This window comes from Cyprinus carpio, chromosome B6 (assembly GCF_018340385.1).
Source record: "Cyprinus carpio isolate SPL01 chromosome B6, ASM1834038v1, whole genome shotgun sequence".
NCBI lineage: Eukaryota > Metazoa > Chordata > Actinopteri > Cypriniformes > Cyprinidae > Cyprinus > Cyprinus carpio.
The window spans coordinates 4,228,126-4,248,590 of record NC_056602.1 but is presented as its reverse complement, the minus strand read 5'-3'; the positions used below and the strand labels follow the sequence as shown (position 1 = coordinate 4,248,590).

Sequence of the window (20,465 nt, the reverse complement as noted above, 5' to 3'; positions counted from 1 at the left end):
CAACTTTTGTACGACTTTCTCTTGAGATCAATCAATTCTCTCACTCATTCATCCATTCATTTGTGGCTCCATTCAACTGAGCCGCTTAATTCAGCAGACTGAAATTAGTTATTCATTCATTTATTCTCTGAGGTGAATGAGGGAAAGGATGATATTTTATGCAAGAGTTGTGCTAGATTCACAACGTAACAAGGTCTTCTAAGAGTCAAAAGATCTCTCGACTACACCAGGGAAAATGTGGTCAGTTTAGGTGAAATAAAAGCTTAAAATACATGGTACTGTACAACTAAAACAAAGACAGCTTGATAGTGATACATTAGTTAATACATACACACAGACAATGGGCATGCTCAAATTTCTTTGTCAGCAAGACCAGTTTTTTTTACCAGCTTAATCAGCATGAACCTTCTGGCTTTCCTGACTCCAGCACTAGCTTGAACAAAGACCAGTTTTTGCTGTTTGAACCGTCTACTTTACTGACTTAACCAGCAAGTCGACTAGCTTGAACAGAAAGACCATGATTTTTAATGTCGACTAGCTTGAACAGAAAGACCATGATTTTTGCTGTTGGACAGCATGGCATTGCTCATCCACCAGATCAACCAGCACTAAACCAGTACTAGCTTAACTCTAAACCAGAATGAACCAGGTCAAGATTAGCACTAACCAGCATAAACCATCCACCAAACTTCTAAACAAACAAAACATATTAACTGACCAGTTTAGCCATCATTTGCTTTAGGCCTATGTATTTAACCAGAAAGTCAACCAGCTTGACTAGCACTAACCAGCCACAACTAGCTCTAGGGTTACTAAAAGGTGGAAAATTTCCAGTAAATTTCAGAAACATTGCAGAAATTTTGGAAACTTTTCCAGGATTTTTGTGAATATTCCAGAGATTTTTGGAAAGTGTCCGGAAATTTACCAGAAATTTTCACTCTTTTGCAACCCTAACTAGCACCATACCACTACTACCTAACTCTGATCCAGAATGAACCAGTTAGAGATTGGCACTAACCAGCATAAACCAACCAACAAAATTCTAAATAAGCAAAATCACATTAGCTGATCAGCTTAACCAGAAAGAACATTCTGCTTTTCTGATTTAACCAGAATATTCTGACTATGCTGTTTTGCTGTGGAACAGCATGGTTTTGTTTGTCCTCCATCTTGACCAGCACTAGTTCCAGATTAGAACTAACCCGCATAAACCAGCCACCAAGCCCCAAAATCACATTAGCTGACCCATCAAGAACTCTCTCTTTTTTACTAATTTAACCAGAAAATCAACCAACTTGACCAGCACTAACTAGCCATTACTAACACCAAACTAGTATTACTTAACCCTAAACCAGAATGAACCAGCTCATTCTTAGTGCTAACCAGCATAAACCAGCCACCAAGCACCATAATCACCTTACCTGACCAGCTTAACTAGTAAAAACCCTCTCACCAGCCATAACAAGCACCAAAATATTTAAACTCAACTCTAGCATAGAATGAACCACCTCCAGATTAGCTCTAACCAGCATAAACCAGTCACCAAACTTCCAAACCAGCACAATTACATTAACTGCTAAACCAGCAAGAACCTTTTGCTTTATTGATTTAACCAGAAAGTCAACCAGCTTGATGAAGAAGACCATACTGTTTTACTTTGAACAGAATGGCTTTGCTCATCCTCCAGCTTGACCAGCACTAACCAGCCATAACTAGTACCAAACCACACTAGCTTACCAACAAGAATCTGTTGCTTTTTTGCTAACAGCAAAGCATCTTAGCCATCCGTGATGAAATAAAAACAACATGCTGGTGAACAACATGGCTAGGCTGGTTAGCACCAGTTAGACAAACATCAGACCAGTTCTAACCAGCACTTAAATAGCCAGAACTAGTGCCAAAACAATACTAACCAGCATCAACCATTTCCAAACCAAAACTAAGCAGCATAAATCAGCCCAGACCTGCATGGAAATTCATGTTTCATATGAAAAAAATATGAAACAAACAAAAATAGAATAGAATAGAATAGAATAGAATAGAATAGAATAGAATAGAATAGAATAGAACAGAGTAGCCTGAGTTTGCATTGGAAAAAACATTTAATCACAAGGGAGAGGAATACTACAAAAACAAAAGAAAGTTGTAAAACAAAAGAGTTAGCGTTCAGTGTCGAGGTAGTCTGGTGTTAATTAGTCTTGGCTCCGCCCCTCACGGGCGTGTTCCCTCTCGAGGGGTTCACTATGAACATGTCACATCTGAACAGATGCCAGTACCATAAGTCATGCTGAAGCACTGGATGAAGAAACACAAAACAGATTTAGCCAACATGATCTCACTGTGAAATACATGACTTATGCTGTAATCATCTCAATTCAGCACACATTTTTAGACACTTTATACGTTCCCACTCGCCAGTTCTCTCACTGATTTGACTTAATTCTTCGCAATCATTTTTTATAAACACAAGCAGTATGCTGGATATGTGCCATATTCTTCTCCGCAGGCACTGAATGTGGGTGTTTGTGAAAGAAAGCCGGATTGAAATAGATGGGGAAATGAGGTAAAACTTTTGGAAAGCTTACTCAAGACTAAATTAAAAATAAAACGATTATTTCTGTAAAATATAAAAGTCTCAGTGTTTGAGCACAGTATTTCAGGGACAAGAGTGCAGTGGTCTTTTGGTATGTATTTTGGGTTATTTGAACTCATTTTATGTGCACCTCACAGTGCTGTCGGTTCATTTCTGAGCTCCTGTGGTCAGTCTGATGGCTGTGATCACAAGATGTCTACAAGACAGCACAGCATCAGGAGACCAGTTGATTTAGTCCATCTTCTTTTTGAGGAACTCATTATGAGCAAGGTGAAAAAAAGAGATCTTTCACTCAAAATCAAACTTGCATTGTGAGATGAAATGGAGAGCAAATGAAGATTTTGCTGAAGTTTCCTGCAGATGTGTCTTCTGAAAAAAATACTTCAGTAATCTTGCATGCCACAACTAAAAGTGCCAAAGAGACCAATAAAAAGTCAGAGATCTCAACATGCATTAATGCATTAACATTTTGCATTAAGCTATTTAAGAAATTATTCTCTAATTAGTATTTTATGCCTTATTTTCTATAGTAAAAATGTCTGAACATCCATAAAACAAGAAAAATTTACTTGCAAAATCTATTGCATTAAACAGGTTTCGCCAAACTAGGATTCGCAAATGAGGGAACGAAAGGGTTTTGTGAGCTGTAATTGAATAATAAATTAAAGTATAAAAATGTAAAATAAGAATTTTAAAATTAAAAACTTAAAAAATCTAAATAAAACACACTGTATAGTTTATATTAATGCTTGAAATATTTTATTTGTTTATCTGACCATTAACCAACATCAGATAACTGTGAAAAAGCAAATATGTTGTCAAATTATTGAAATATTAACTTAAAATCTGAGATACTGAGATCTCAAATATAATTATTTTTAAGTGTTTGGCTGGCAAAAAAAAGTTTGGAAATCACTGGCATAAACTATAGAAATATAGATACGTTTCTCACTAAATTTGATTTGAGTAGTTGCTTAAAAAATTATCTTGACAAGACCAAAATACAAAACTCTATAATCACACTGTACTGTATGTCAATGATTGCCTCATTTGCATCTATTTTTATTTCCCCCAAGGAAAAACATCACAAATAAAGATGATACATAAAGAAAACATAACTGTGAACTCCCTTAAGTCTCCTGAGCTGCGAAAGAGCAACTGCTGAGCAATAAAAACCTCCTCTGGAGAACGAGCAAAACAAAAACAGGTGAATGATTTGAGATTTCCTCAAGCCTCGGGTGGGATTCAGTCAGGTTTGAGCTCTCTGCCAGAGAGGAAAAACTCTCCTGAGACTCAGATGTTCATGCAGTAACTACACAGCCTACGGTTGCTCAGAGACGGAGAGAAAGTGACAGAGGAGAGAGGAAAAAGATAAGAGAAAATTACAAGAATTCCCACATTGGAGAAAAAGTAGTAAGTGGTCTCTTCACAAAAGTATTAATAAAGCAAATTAAATCCAAACAAAAAGAAAGAGAAACGGGCAGAGAGAGTACCATAAAAAAATAACATGATTAACTTTAAAAGCATAATTTAATTTGCATAGTGCATATATATAGGCTATATTTCATCACTCGGCTGTAGCTCTTCTATCCCATTTGCACTTCCAGACATTGAATTTGTTAATATTTTCAAAAATTTCCAAAAAAACATTTTTTTTAACATTTCTATTTTTGTACATAATAGATTAAATTGTAAAAAAATAAAAAAATAAAAAAACTGAATAAATAAATAAATAAAATTATTATTTAAAAAAAAATTAAACATTTTAGATTTTTTTTCATCCAATCTAAATTGACATTCAGCCAACAGATTAATCAAAATACTCAAAGTTGTTATACAAATTTCTCAGTTTTAATCTATTTTCATCTAGTAGTAGAATGCTTAATAAATCACAATAAGCTTTATGATTTGTTACTTTTTATATTTGAATTCTGGCCATTTTATTAGGAAATGTACATTTTAATTGACATCAATAAAACAGCTTGTAAACAATATGTCATGTAACATTACATTTACCTTAGAAAAGCAATTCAATGTCCAAAAGCTTGATAGTTAGCTAGATAAATGAACTCTAGAGAATAGCTTTTTGCTAAATAATAAACACATTACATTACATATTCATCATATTTTTAAACTGTACTTCAATGTTTTATGTATATTTGAATAAACGCATCATGAAAGGGTTTTTTAACAGTCACTGTTTAAATGTTCATATTTCAAAAAACTAACTGGAGTAGAAACTTTATTATATCATTGAAAGTTATTATGAAGTTATTTTGTTAAAACTGCCTTATGTGCAATTAAACAAATCAGCCTGTAATGATCAAAGTGACAGTGTTCCTATAGTTACAGTTGAGAGAGATTTTTTTCCTTGAAGAAAACTGACATGGACTCTTCTTAATATATATTTATATACAAATGAATTGATATTGAATCGAATGAACTGCAAAATTCATCACATCCAATCAGGCAATTTGTGCCAACACCCTGCTTTAATCATTCGTCGTAGCTCTGCACCAATGTTCCTGCGTGACTGCAAGCAACTAAGTGACAGAATGAAATGTCAGTCCTGAAACCAGATGGCTTATGGGAGAAAAGAGCACAAGGCCCAGCCTGACCTGTCGGACACAACAAACACGACAGCAATTACCCGCACGCATAGATCATATCCCACATCTCAGGAGGAAGTCAACGGCCCCTTCAAGGAGACTAATAGCTCTGCTGTTCTGACATTTTCTTAACCTTTAAAGCCATCAGCGAGACCGCCATTCATCTTCCTTTGCAACGCTCCAAAAACAGACAAAACAGTGGGACGCCCCAGCAGAAAGAGTTATGTTAGACCAATTTCAGTAGGAGTGAGACAAATGTGGACTGGGAAGGTGAACATGCGGTGAAGAGAAAGCTCAAGAGCGTCGGGTGTGCAGATACTATTCATTCAAAGGCGATTTGTGGTATGCTAATAGTAGGGACATTCCCCCTCCTGGGACAAAACAGGCTTAAGTGCCTCAATCAAGAGCACTGTGATGACTGGAGATCTCAGAAACTCAAACGACCTGGGATCGAACTTTTGACTTCTGGGACCGGCTATTTGGACGTCATGAATGCAGCGCAAGTTTACTAACCAGTCACTTACATATCAACACTATTCCTGCCCTCGTTTGTGAAATCACCCACACTAAACTTACTGTTCCTATACACACTGGAAACTTTATGACACATTTGGAAGAGGAAAAAAAATGGCCTCGTCCACAACTTCTGACAGGTCACTGCCTGGAAACATGATTCACATCTTATTTAAAAGAACAGTTCACCCAAAGTGAAAATTCTGTCATCGTTTACTCACCCTCATGTCATTCAAAGTCCACATGTCTTTCACTTAATGCTAAAGGAGATACTCTGAGTAACATCCATGCAACAAAAGCACACCGTGATCTGTCAAGCTCCATTTAAAGCTTCCACTTAAGAAGTATCTCCATATGACTTGAGCCCTATATTTCGAGTCTTCTGAAATAGATTTATATATAAAACAGACTGAACTGTACAGTTTACATGGACAAGAAATGCAAGATTTAACATGACAGGAAAATAATAGCTGGGACATTCCACAAAACATCTACTTCTGTCAGGGTTATTATAAATTACTAAAACTAAAAGCATTAAAAAAAATGTGTTTTAAAAATAAAATTAACATTAACTGAAATTTCGCATTTTAATTTAGTTTGACTTGTTGTACTAAAATAATTGAAACTAAAACTGAAATAAAAATTAATAAAATATATAATAAATATCATATATATATATATATATATATATATATATATATATAATATATATTATATATATATATATATATTTATATTTCAGTTTTAGTAAATATATATATATATATATATATATAGATAAATATTTATATATATATTATTATATATTTTATAAATTTTTTTATTTCAGTTTTAGTTAAAATATGTATATATATAATAAAATATATATTTATATATATATATAGTAAATAAACTAAAATGTATAAAAAATAATAAAAACACAACAAAATTATTAAAACTAACCTAACTTAAATTTTAAAATATATATATATTATTCCAATATTTTTTTATATTTTATTAAAGATGAAACCACTTCAAAATGTTACTAAAAACTGCATTAGTATATAATAAGGGAGTTTATATAATTATACTCCCTTTTCTGTTCCACATAAGAAAAAAGTGAATATTATGAGGCCATAATGTTCATTTTCAGGTATTCATTTAAATCAGTGAACACTCTCATGCAGCATGTTAACTGTTCAAGAAATCCTTTGTTAGAATCATTTACATTGCTAGAAAATATGCCATAACTCATCCGTGTGGCTTCATCACTCATCGCACACCACAATGTCAAACAACTTGTGAATTAACTTGGGAATACCGACGTCAAAAGTGTGAATCTCGACCGCAGAGTTGTATGTTTCACTGCAATTCACACTCTGACAGCAGTCGATGATTTCTGTAAGAAATGCATTAAACACATCCAGAGTTAAACCTATAGCTCTACCACACACACAAATATAACGCCAGGGTGTTTGCTCTGGTTGCCAGAAGGTGATTTGAATGTTTGTTAGCATATTTCTAGGTGGCTGCTAATGTGTTTATGATTATGATAATGAATTCAAATAATATGATAACAGTGTCCATTATCAAGCAGCATAATGGACTGGTTTTGTGTGGCTAAAATAAATGAATGAATGAGTTAAAAATGGCCAGACCGTGCTATTTTATATAACCATAGACTTTCAAAGTGTTTATAGTTATCTTTATAGTTATCATTCTTGGTGTGAATGGTCTATAAGTCAGATGATTTAAAGTGTGCATCCATTCAGGATGAGTTGAGCATTTAGAGCCAAGTTTGAAATTCATGAGTTTGTTCAAACTCGTATTAATAATTACCTATAATGCTCTAAAATAAAATATTATAAAAAGAATCTTCTCACTTCTAAACAAGTATCATGTAGCAGTGTTATTTTAGTATTGAGATACTATTAATGATTTTATGAATCTTTTGAATTTTATTTTGATATTTTCTATTTAATTTTAATATTAATAATATAAAAATTATAATAAATATTTTGAGTTAAATTAATATATATAATTCATTTCACCACAATAATAAAAAATTATAATATTATTATTATTTTTTTTTAAAAAACAATCTATAGTTATATCTATCTATCTATCTATCTATCTATCTATCTATCTCTCTCTCTCTCTCTCTCTCTCTCTCTCTCTATCTATCTATCTGACTCCAAGTTTTTTATTAATTTTTATTTCAGTTTTAGTTTATTTATTTTAGTACTTCAAGTTAAACTAAATGAAAACAAGATATATTTCGACCACTAGCTGAAATAAAATAAGTTCTTTATACTTTATTTCATTTAACTATTATATTATATTTAACACTTACTTCAAGTAACCAAAATTTGATTTTAACTATAATAACTCCGGTAAGTACTAAGTAAAACTATATTTTTTAAGCAGCTTTAAAACCAAATGTTTACAAAATACTTTTACGGAAAATATAGGCCTATATAATTTATATGTAAAGAGTCACATACATTCATATGAAAAGTGCAAACAGCAAGCTATACTATGCTTATTTAAGTTTCCATTAGTAGAGGTTTGTCCAGCAGTAGTATTAAAACCTCTGCACTAACCAGACGGATGAACAGGTAGGAAAAAAGATAGTTATCGTGCCTTATAAAAACACATTTCTCTTTAAAAAGACCTGCTTGTTTGACTAACTCAGTCTGGAGGTGCACAGACCCCCTTAAAACACAACACACCCCACCGTGGCCAGAAGCATCAATGACTCTCTTGTGCCTGACAGAGCACGTCACTGTGCGCCCGGGCCTTGGGAACAGCAATATTTGCTTTAATATTTAAAACATTTAGCTTGACCCATTTCACACAAGCTTGGCAGTGTTGTCCTCCAGCCCCTCGGGTCTCGCTGCACAGCTTCTGTGCTTTACTACAATCAGCTTCCACAAACGGTCCCTAACGCGGCTCCTCCATGCCCAGTTCATCCATTCACCATCCCAACGTCAGGCAGCCGATATGGAAAACCCACAGTTCCTCATCACCCAGTTTTTCCCTCATCTATCTTTTCTCCGCTTCCTGACCACAAGCGACGCAGGCTGAAGTGGAGAACAGTAGCGCTAGTATAGGATGATATGTTTTCGGTCTAACCTGAGGTTTAGTGCTCCACTAGTGGTTTAGATTACCGTAAAAGAGTGCTGAGGTTTCTGGTTGGAAGGAAGACAGGCAGGTGAGGAGGAAACGCAAGCGAGAGAAGGCGGATTAGACACTATCTACTCATTCAACATTACTATTTTCCATATTTAATAATGATAAACTCATTAAAAACCTGTGTGACTAGGTGCTGACAAAAGTAAAATTAAAAATGCTAATTTTGCTTCGACAACTAAACATCATCAAAACAAAACAATCATTAACACATTGTTCAACTAATTAACCATAAAAAACATAACAAAATATGTGTGTGTATATATATATATCTACTTACAGTATAAAATGCATTTCTTTTTTATGTGTGCATTACAAACATATTTTCATTACATATGCATTATAAAAATGCATATATTTGCATTATATTTTCAGAAACTACAGAGCTATATATATATATATATATATATATAATATATTTGAAATATTACTAACAGTATAATGCAATGCAATACAATAATGATTGAGACATGAAGCACATGAAAAAATAAATAAAGCATGGATAATCAAGTAAACTTAAGTTGCTTCAGTCGAGTCTTGAAATATTACTAACAGTATAAAAGTTATTATGTTTATTTTATGAAGGTTTACATCCCACGCTAATGCACTCATTTATCCTTTCCTCTTTTTTAGAGCTCGACAGCCACTAAAAAGTCTTGCATTTTAAATCAAATCTTCACAAACACATTATGTCTTGTTCTAGGCAGACACATTTTAGTTGTTTTAAGCATAAATCTCACTAAATGTTGGAATTTCTGCAATTATTTCCAGGAGGAGCAGGCTCTAATCTGGTGTTATTTTCACTGACTTGATTAACATGACCTCAAAGCAGCAGTGAACTTGACCTTTACTGTGGCAGCTTCACTTAGACCCAATCATGCACTTAACATTACCTACAAAATTACCAGCTATGTTACACATACACACACACACACACACACAAATAACTGTTCAGTGCAAAGATAATTCTATTAAAACTCACAAATATAGTCCAATTCATCCATTAATAAAAAAAACAATAATTTTATTTTTGTAAACAGTTTGATATGTGGCACAGTTTATATGTCTACAAAATTGATTTTAAGCATAAGACTTTAAGTAAAAATGTCTTTATTATCATGAGAAAAGTAAGCTTTGTCCAAATGTAAGTGCACTCCAGCTGTTTCTTTTCCGTATTCTCAAATTTATTGATAATTGCACATCTAGCTGAACAAGTTAATAAAAAATAAGTTCCAATTGCCCTGATCACATCTTTTATTCTATTTTGAATCCATGCATAATCTCTACATTGTTCTAAATTAATATTTACCAGGGCATTCATCCATAATTCTCCATATGCATATGTAGGAATCATATTAATTACCTTTATAAGTTTTAATGCATAGTAAAAAAAAAACAACAGATCATGTCCACAGCAAAAATTATATTGTCTTATAACATAATAACAAAATAACATAAGTATATAGTATAACATAGTATAATATAGTCTTCCCAGTCTTAAGTAGCCTTTCTATACCTCTGTGTGAAGAAAAGACAGAAATTTAAGCTGGTTTTGAATATAATTTATACTTAAATAGTGCTTTTTGTCATATTTAAAGCTTGACAGCCCCAAAAGTCCAATTTTACCAAACATATTACCAGGAAAATATCACCAACTATGTTTCTGATAAAACAGCTTCCCAAGACATGCTCTTTGAGAACCTTGAGGAAAGCTTTATCGGACATTTTTCATTAATACCTGAAGAACTTTACATTTATTAAATGCAAGACTGTAGGACACATGAATGATGCTCAAACTTCATGCTACAAGAGATGAGCACAGCACTACAGGCCCATGTATCTCCAAAATGACTTATTTGGTCTGAATTACAACATCAAGACATTTCTTACATGTCTTGATGCATGTGGAACATTTCTACACAACAAGACACTCCTATTATAATCAACATATTCTACATGATCTACACTGTGTTCTCTTAATGTGATGATTTCCCCCATCAGCTGATCCCTGAGCAAGATTACAAACTAATTTTAACAACTTTTTTTTTTTTTCAGAATAATGTTTGCCAGCGAATACTTCTCAACGTGACCAAGAGAGTGCATAAAAATATAAATGTATTTTTTCCTTTAAGTTGAATAATAAAACAATATGAAGCATTACATGCCAAATCAGCATATTAGAATGATTTCTGAAGGATCATGTGACACTGAAGACTTGAGTAATGATGCTGAAAATTCAGCTTTGCTTTATATGAATAAATTCCATTTTATAATATATTCAAATAGAAAACAATTCTTTTAAATTATAATAATGTTTCAAAATATTACTGTATTTTTGATCAGTAATATTTTAGTGATGCAGCCTTGGTAAGCAGAAAAGTCCTCTTTTAAAAACATTACATATATCATGGACCCCAAACCTTAATATAAAAAACATAAAACAAACAATACAAAAAAACAACCTAAAAGAAATACCTAATAGTTTTTCCTCCAGTAAAAGTCTTGAGCACCCAACATGAAATAAGGATGTCTAGGACAGCTAATGGACCAGCGTGATTTAAATCAAGACACTGAGTTAAAAGGGCTCTCTGAAAGAAAGAACCTTGAGGTTACAAACACTTTCAGAGAGCAAGTTTTCCACCGTGTCCTTGTCCAACTCTGCAAGGTTTGCGTTTCTCAAATTGCACACTACTGTCTCCACTCTAGTGACTTACCGATGCTAGATATGAGAGAAACAGAGAGCGAGGGCTGACAGAATGGGGTTGAAGGGTCATGTCGAGGAGACTAATTGAGCTGACAGAGGGAAGTCTCTACTTTGGTATCACATTTCACTGGTGACCTGTCAGAGTCGCTGAGACTCTACTAGGGCCACAGAGTCACTTTCTGACAGCACCAAATCGTTTTGAGTAAACTTTTAAATGTAATGGTTCTTATAGACCAAAACTTAGTTTCATGAGTTGCTCTGTTAAAGGAATAGTTCACCCAAAAATGAAAAACTGCTGAAAATGTCCTCACACTCCGGCCATCCAAGAAGTAGATGAGTTTTTTTTCCATTGGAACAGATTTGGAGAAATGAAGCATTCCTTCACTTGCTCACCAATGAATGCTCTGCAGTGAATGGGTGCCGAGTCCAAACAGCTGATAAAAACACTCTCCACAAATAGTTCAAATAACATTTTAAACATCACTTCAAACAGTTACGAGTCCTCTATCAATAATATTGCTTTCTCCAGAGAAAAAGTAATCTTATCTGAATCAGGAGAGAAATATGCAGATAAAGCACCGTTTACAAGTAAAAACAGTCCAAAACAATTCTAATGTAACAAATATGTGGGTGGATTTAGACGTGAAAGGACAACAGGGGATGCACTTTTTCACTGGAGAAAGCATTATTATAGATAAGCCTATGGACTCATATTTTGGCCAAAAGTTAAAACGTTTCTCATAAACATGCAGCTTTTTAGTTCACAGTATGTTACTGTTGATTACTATTGATTACTTTTGGATTATTATGATGTTTTGACACCCATTTACTGCAGAGGATCCATTGGTGAGTTAATGATGTGATGCTAAATTTCTATAAATCCGATGAAGTAAATTTGAGTTGAGTACATTTTAATTTTGGGGTGAACTATTGCTTAGTAATATAGCAACCACCTAAAATTCCACAACAACCACCAAGAAGTGCACTAGCAACCAAATGTATTATAATTCCCATTTAAACAAAATAATCTAATTCCAAAAAAAACAGAACTCTCTAATTTAAAAATTTAAACGAATAAATTCATTAAATATAAAAAAAAAAAAAAACATGTAAGGGTTAACTTAAAATGTTAATATTTAATGTAAAAATACCTCTAAATATATGTTTGTAAATGTAAACATTAATTGCATACATTCACTAAGTTTAGTAAATACATCAATGACTAACTACATTTCTAAGGATATTTTTTGTTAAGCAGGTGAACTTAGGTTTGTTGTCATCGTTCGACAACATGACTATTGGGTCAGTTCTGTTCATTCACCCCTACATGAAATATTAATGATTTTGTTCTTGCCGCAGCAATAATTTATGTAACAGACTTTTAAAATGCACTTCTAAATGTTTGATAACTGCTGAAACGGTGCTCGTGGCCATTGGGGAATATGGTAACTGGGGTATTTCTTTATTCAAGTACTAACTCAGATTATACAGCCAATTAGTGCCAATGAGACATATTCATTTTAAACCATGATTAGCATATGAAAAGCAACGTCTGTAACTAAGTTTGACATACACGTAAGAGATGTGTTTTGTTCACCTGAATATTACTTTCTCAAAAATAAGAAAAAAAAAATCACTAAATCTGTGGCATCAGTCGTTCCTTTAACACTGTAATGAGATTAAATGAGAAAAGGGAGATTTCCTGGTCTCCAGTTTCTCCTGTCTGAGAAAAACACCCCAGTAACATTGCACATGTCTCCATAGCGTTTCAGAAGAGATCTCAACAATGTCTTAAAATATGCTCAAATTCACCAAGACACCAAAGGCTGAAATTAAAAGTCATCAATCTCAACATGGCAATACCAATTATAATTTATAGCTGTATATTCTTACACAAATGATCTCATTTGTGTCTTTTTTTGCTTCTTGAGACCTGATTTGACCATGTGACCATTAGAACTGAGTATGCATTCAAAATATACAAAACAGACAATAAATACAGAATGGGCATATACAAACTGTCTAATAAAAAAGCCTGTAATGCAAACTTAAATCTGTTTTAAACAATGATTCAAATATGTCCAGCCACAAATTCCTTCTTTAATAGTAAACACAAAAAGAAAGCGAAATATGCTGCTCGAGTCATTTCTGTAAGCATTCTGATGGAATGCACATTTACATATAATTTCACAAAGTGCTGAAGAGACCCAGCAGAGAAATCGCATGCAGAGGTAATTATATAAAGGCCAGAGGTTATGTTGTTAATAATGAAAATATGAGCGTGGTCTGTCCAGATGTATGAGAAAATGCAGTTTCATATGACAGTCTTGCTAAGTGCTGAACCTCTGCATCACCTAAACTACTGATTTAAACTCGCTCGTGCCGGCAGGATGAAAATGTCTGTTCCTGACTAGACATACTGATAAGACTACAGTTTCCATCCACTGCATGGAGAATTAGCATGAAAAATCCATATCAAACCATCCTTAAACCACCTACATACTTCAAAGCTTAATCATTAAGAATTCTGATGTAGCTTATAGTACATATATGAATGACACACTGTTCATTACGCATAAACAAAACAAAGGGAGACTATTTGTAAATCATAACAGGTGATATTAATCATCCTGTACAGAGCCCAGAATTATAATAACTGTAGCCCTCTACTGGCCTGCGCTTACATTACTATTTACACCATAACAATTATATTTCCAATCAATCAGTGTCATTTATTGTAAAGTGAAAAAACAGCCTTAAAACAGACATGGCCAATGGAAACCAATTTTTCAAAACCACGCAAAAATATTAGACATGCCTAAAAAAAAATCAACTTTCTGTCAAACTCACTTATGTTTGTAAGCTAACGTTACCTCTTCTGCTTGTAAACATGGTCGTATTTTGTAAAGAACCCCGTAAGAGTGACCTTACCTCTCCAGTCAGGTGGATCCAGGAGTGATTTCAGTGTGAGAGGTGTTCAGAAGTCTCTGCTGAGGTCTGTGAAGGCATCTGAGCTCTCGCCGACAGCACCGCCTCACACCGGGACGAGTCCTACTACTGCTGCGCTCGGCTCATGAATATTAATGAGGTCGTGCTTGCCATTGCTCCGTAACGCGCCTATGAGGAAGGTTTGCTTATGAATATTAATAAACGTACGCTGACGTTGCTTCGTAGCTACGGTATGGCTCATTAACATTAAGTAACAAACAAATAAAACTAATAAATTCGCCCGTGGGACAGGAAAATGGTGGCACTAAACCAACATTCAGAAATCAAACTGATAAATTATTCTGCAGAACTCAAAGAAAATAAACTCTCTTAAAACACACTTTTCTAACTCTGACACCCCTATCCATTTTGACTTTACTTTGACCTATTAATCTTGACTTTACTTTGAATTCTTGATATATTTATTTTTTTCATTATTGTCTCAAATGTCTTCATCTCAAGCCTCACTGACACTGTTGTCCCCTTATTAGAAAAGTAGCACTAAAACTGCCCAACGTGTAAGAAACAATCATAACTCTATCTTTAAATGTTCATGTCTGTATTTGACAAGCAATATTAATACTAAATAAAACATATATTATCATTTAGCGATAAAAAAAATGCTTTGACAAGGAATGAGCTGGTTCAAAGGCTGAGAGATCATGTGAGGTTGGATAATGTGGTATTTGGCAAAGGAACTGAGGCAGGTACTGGGGTTCAAACACTACTGCGGGGAATTTGCCAACTGGAAAGCCATCAAGGCCCTTTTACCGTCTAATCAGATGTTTTTAAAGGATTACTTGAACAAAAATTCTGTGTGATATTCTCAAAGGCATTAAGTAGCCTGCTGCTGAGGGAAGGTATTGTTGGCCTATGTTCTCATGTCTCAAACCTGCCAATCAACACAGAAGTGTCATTGATTTGAAAAATGATACATTTGAATAACACTGAAACATGACGGACAGATACCGTCCTGAGATCTGAGAAAATGGAAATTAGAAATCAGCAACTGTCCATCACAATAAGTACAGGCACTTATGTCAGTTTGAATGAGAAGTATGAGTACGCTAGTGGACTTTACTGATTGAGCTGTCAGTCGTGGCCTATTATATGCTGCCACAGGTGTGTTGAAACTCACCATTAATTTCTGCTGTAAATCTTTGAACGATAAAGTTTACTGAAACGCCTGGAAATCACATGAAATGAACTCAGTAGAGTCCTAAATGCCCTCTGAGCCTTCAGTATTAAAAACAGAACGCTGTAAGAACAGTCAGTCAATGGATGATTGACAGCCAGAGCTTGTCTTTACATTATTTTAACTACAGTACAGTTCATCACAGATCTTTTGAAGCTCATCTTTGATATCTGATTGATGATCTCTGTTGGTTTTGTGAGCATGTATAAAACTCAGCTGTGTGAGCATGTGTGTGTGTGTGTGTGTGTGATCCTGACGTGTGTGTGTGTGTGTGTGTGTGTGTGTGATGAGCTGTTTTTAAATACATGTGTGTGTGTGTGTGAAAGAAAGACAAAGACATTCACTTCAGCTATTTACACATCTAAAGAAACATCTAACATCAAAGCATGTCCGGGTCATATTTCACCCCAAAATCAAAAGAAAGAAATATATTTCAATAAAAATATAAAGTAAGTGAAGGCTATTTTATGGTTAAAGTCATAGTTAATCCAAAATGAACAATTTGCTGAAAATGTACTCACTCTCAGGTCATCCAAGATATAGATGAGTTTGTTTCATCATCAGATTTTGAGAAATTTAGCATTCCATCACTTGCTCATCAATGGATTAGTCACCTGGATTACTTGTGGATTATTGTGATGTTTTTATCAGCTGTTTGTACTCTCATTCTGACGGCACCCATTCACTGCAGAACATCCGCTGGTAAGCAAGTAATAGAATGCTGAATTTCTCCAAATTTGTTCAAAACAAACTCATATAAATTGGTGTTGATAAAACATAAAACATATATTACCATTTAGCGATCGTAATATATGATTTAGATTTTTAGGTGAAACTATGCACTTTTATCTTCTTTATTATTTCTTCATCAGTTCAACAAATTTTGTAAAACTGAATAAATGCAATAAAAAGAATATAAAAAGTATTAAGCACATTGTGGACAGCCTCAGTTTAATGTCATGCATTAATGTTGTATGTTTAGACGTCATGTGGTAACCCAACACAATACGAAACCCTCAACTCATATTTAATGTTTTGTAGGTTGCATTTTCTTTTCCTTCGTTTTTTCAGATTTTGGGCATCATGCAACCTGTCAATTTAGCTTCTCCCTGTTTGGACTACTACTTCTACCAAATAACATGAATTTCCAAGTTTGATTGGGGAGTGTTTTCTATCCTAACCATGCATGATTATATGGTTAGTTATATTACTTGCATTTTGCAAGACCTGTGAGCCATTTTTTGATTGTAACCCACCAGTTGAGAATCACTGATGTAGTCAATGGAGATCTAAGTGCTTTCACACATACAGGCACAGATATTCTGCAATAATTGCATTGGCTAAGAAATTCTGATGGATGATTATTATAGGACGTCCGTCTCTATACCCACACACAGCACTGATGCCCTTCTATTTTCAGAGTCGCAGTGATTAGCCTCTTTAATCAGAGCTGACAGTGAGAGCCAAAGAGAGATGTCGTATTGGAATACTGCACGGATGGATCGGAGCCGGAGTGTGTTTATGAGTGACAGAGGCGTGTAGGAGTGTGTGAGTGTGTGATTATGTGGGTGTGTCATTTCCAGTCACTCGTTCACTGCCAGTAGAGAAGAAAAAAAGTATAATTTACTAGAGTCAGAGTAAATATCATGATCTCACCATCTCTCTCTCACACACACACACAGACAAACTCTCTGTAGCTAAGAAGAAATGATGTAATTATTCTCTCTTCCTCGCCTCCTCCTTTGTTATTTCTTGGACTGTGTCTCCTAAATATGACTGTGATAGTTTTCTGATTCCTCTCCTGGGATGCATTTGATTAAATGTGTTGTGTTGAGCTGTGTTGGTGTTTAGATCAACAGCATTCAGAAGTAGGGCACAGTAGGCGTCATTAAGAGGTCAGCACTCTTTCTCTTATCATTCTCTCCTCCTCTGCACTTACAAGCATTAATATTACATGAGTATGAAAGATTGAGTATGAATGTATTTGTTCATTTTTTCTGTCTTTCTTTGATTTAGTATAAGGGATGAAAAATGAATTGGCACTATTCACCGCTGTTCTCTAACCTTGTGAAGTACATGAAGATTTATGAAGGTTTGTTGTCACATGCTTTAGCCAATTCATTGCAATTAGCGCTTTTTCAAAGTGAACTTGAGAAGTTTTGAATACACCCAAGCGTGATTTGAGAGGTATAAAGAAGTATAGTGAGATAATAGCTTAAATTCACTTCAGTTTGACTTGAGACAACAATTTTATATTTTATTTAACTGCCCTTACGAAAAATAACTTTATTGAAGTATGCTATTAGTATACTTCTTTTAAACTAAAAAATAGGAAAGTATACTTTCAGTCTACTTTTTATGTACTTCTCAGTAATATACTTAAAATGACATTTAAGTATACTTGACTTATACTTAGAAAAAGTCTACATTTGTTGGTGCTATAGTTACTTGTGCTCCGGGAATCAATGTTTTCTTTGTTATATGGTAGGGAGCGCTATTACACACCTTCTGTACAGAATTTCCAAAACACAAGCAAAGAAGAAACCGAAACAACAGATGCTGTTGTTGACGTTGATCGACTCCATCTATGTTTTGAAACTTCATTCTGAATCCTCTTCATAGTCTTTTTTCAGCTTCTTGTTAAAAATGTTGTTTATTCATTTATTTTATTTATGGAACTTACATTCAAGTGTTTATAAAAAAGAATGCATGAAGCTAGAATAAAATGTTTTTGTTTACAAGCACATACCCTCTTCTTTCTTTAGATGTTTTGTATGTTCAGATATTCATATAACAAAATATATACAAATTAAAACCTAAATAGGGACATAGTAGTATACTTAAAGTATGATGTAAAGTTCACTTAAAGAAAACTTATGAGTATACTTGCAGTATAAAACTATTAAACTGGTAGTTTACTGAGACTATACTTCAAAGTGAGCAAAATATTTAATTATTAAACTATCAGTATACCTATAAGTTTACTTTTAGTATAGTTGCAGTACAAACTACAAACATAGATGTAAACTAGTTGTGTACTCAAAGTTTACTACTGTTATACTTAAAGTATACTTAAAATATATACTTTTATATACTAGAAAGTGGGTCAATTTAGCCCCAAGGAGTATTAAACTAGTACACTTACAAGTATACTACTAGTACACTGATATTTGTATACCTACTACATAAAGTATACTTAAAATATACTTGAACTTTACTTAAGTATACTTAATAAAATAAACTCAAAGTATACTTCTTTTTGGTAAGAGTGTCCCTTTAACTGCTAGTGATTCTTTTTGTTTTAACTCTACCATTCAAAGGTTTGAGATCAGTAAGATTTTTTTCTTTTTTTTTTTTTTTTTTTTTTTTTCAAGAAATTAGGAGCAATTTTAATCAGCAAGGATTTATAAAATTGTTAAACTTTCTATTCATCAACGAATCCTTAAAAAATGTATCATGGTTTCAACAAAAATAAGCAAAGCATTGATAATAATAAGCATATGAGCATACGAGAGTTCTTTTAAAAGTAACCCCAAACTTTGAACGTTACAGGGTACTTTTTATTTTTGTTTTTGTTACGAGAAGTTGTATTTCCTGTTTTGTTTTTCATCTTGCACTTACATTTTTCTCTTTCTCTGCTCCAGCAGTAAAATCATCCCCGTCAGCTGCTCTTACTCGAGTTGCTGTGCTCAGCAAATCAGAAGCTGTGCTGTGTGTCTGTCATCTTCAAGATGTCTGCATTGATTCATGGATTATTCAAGCATTTACATAATGCACATAATGCACATACTGTAGATAAGAAACCAGGTCATCAGGGCTAATGTGAGTGTGAAGTCAGAATGTAAAAAGTTTGGGGTCGGTAAGATTTTAAATTGCTTTTGAAAGAAGTCACTTATATATTTACTTATATGTGATTCAAAGTTGAATTTTCAGGATCATTACTCCAGTCTTCAGTGTCACATGATCTTCAGAAATCATTCTAATATGCTGATTTGCTGCTCAAGAAACATTTCTGATTATTTTCTGTGCTGAAAACAGTGCTGCTTCATATTTCTTGTGGAAACCATGATGCATTTTTTTGAGGTTTCTTTAATGAACAGAAAGTTCAAAAGGACAGCAATTACTTGTAATACAAATATAACATTATATATGTCTTTAGTGTACCTTTAGAGATCAGAATTGGAGTGGTATATTTAAATAGTAGTGTATATATATATATCTATATATATATATATTTTAAAAATGAAAAATGTAATTTATATTTAAATTTTTGCATTAAAATGTAAAACAATATAAGTTAATTTGATTTTAAAAATGAAAAATGTAATTAAAATTTTTGTTTAATTATTTGCAATTTTTTAAAAAACTGAATACCTTTTAGAATAATGCAGCTGGATATACTAATGCAACATTTACTTTGGCCTATGGGCCTCAGTCAAGTTTGATTTTTAGCCCTTCATATTAAAAGTTTGCACACCTCTGCTTTAGACAGGTATAATGCTTTCTTGCTTTAAGCAAGTGTTTATTTCTTTTAAAAATATCTCTGACCTAAACTTGAATGCTGTATTTAAGTAAGTAAGTAATGTAGTGTATTTAAAATACATTTCTGGTCTCTCCAGTCTTACACAATATGCTGTAAAATGTTAGTTTTCATAATCTTTCATTAAAATGTAAAACTTGCCCCACCCTGAA

General features: G+C 33.5%; 1 protein-coding gene across 2 annotated transcripts in view; it reads right to left on the bottom strand.

Moving 5' to 3' along the window:
* sema5bb (sema domain, seven thrombospondin repeats (type 1 and type 1-like), transmembrane domain (TM) and short cytoplasmic domain, (semaphorin) 5Bb) overlaps positions 1–14,645 on the bottom strand; it is a 57,608-nt gene extending 42,963 nt beyond the window's left edge. Inside the window, exon 1 of one of the 2 annotated variants that reach the window (XM_042725369.1) lies at positions 14,522–14,645. The gene's annotated coding sequence lies outside the window, so the exon portion shown is untranslated. The remainder of the gene's footprint in view (positions 1–14,521) is intronic. The other variant, XM_042725368.1, reaches the window with a different exon arrangement.
* Positions 14,646–20,465: the final 5,820 nt, after the last annotated feature.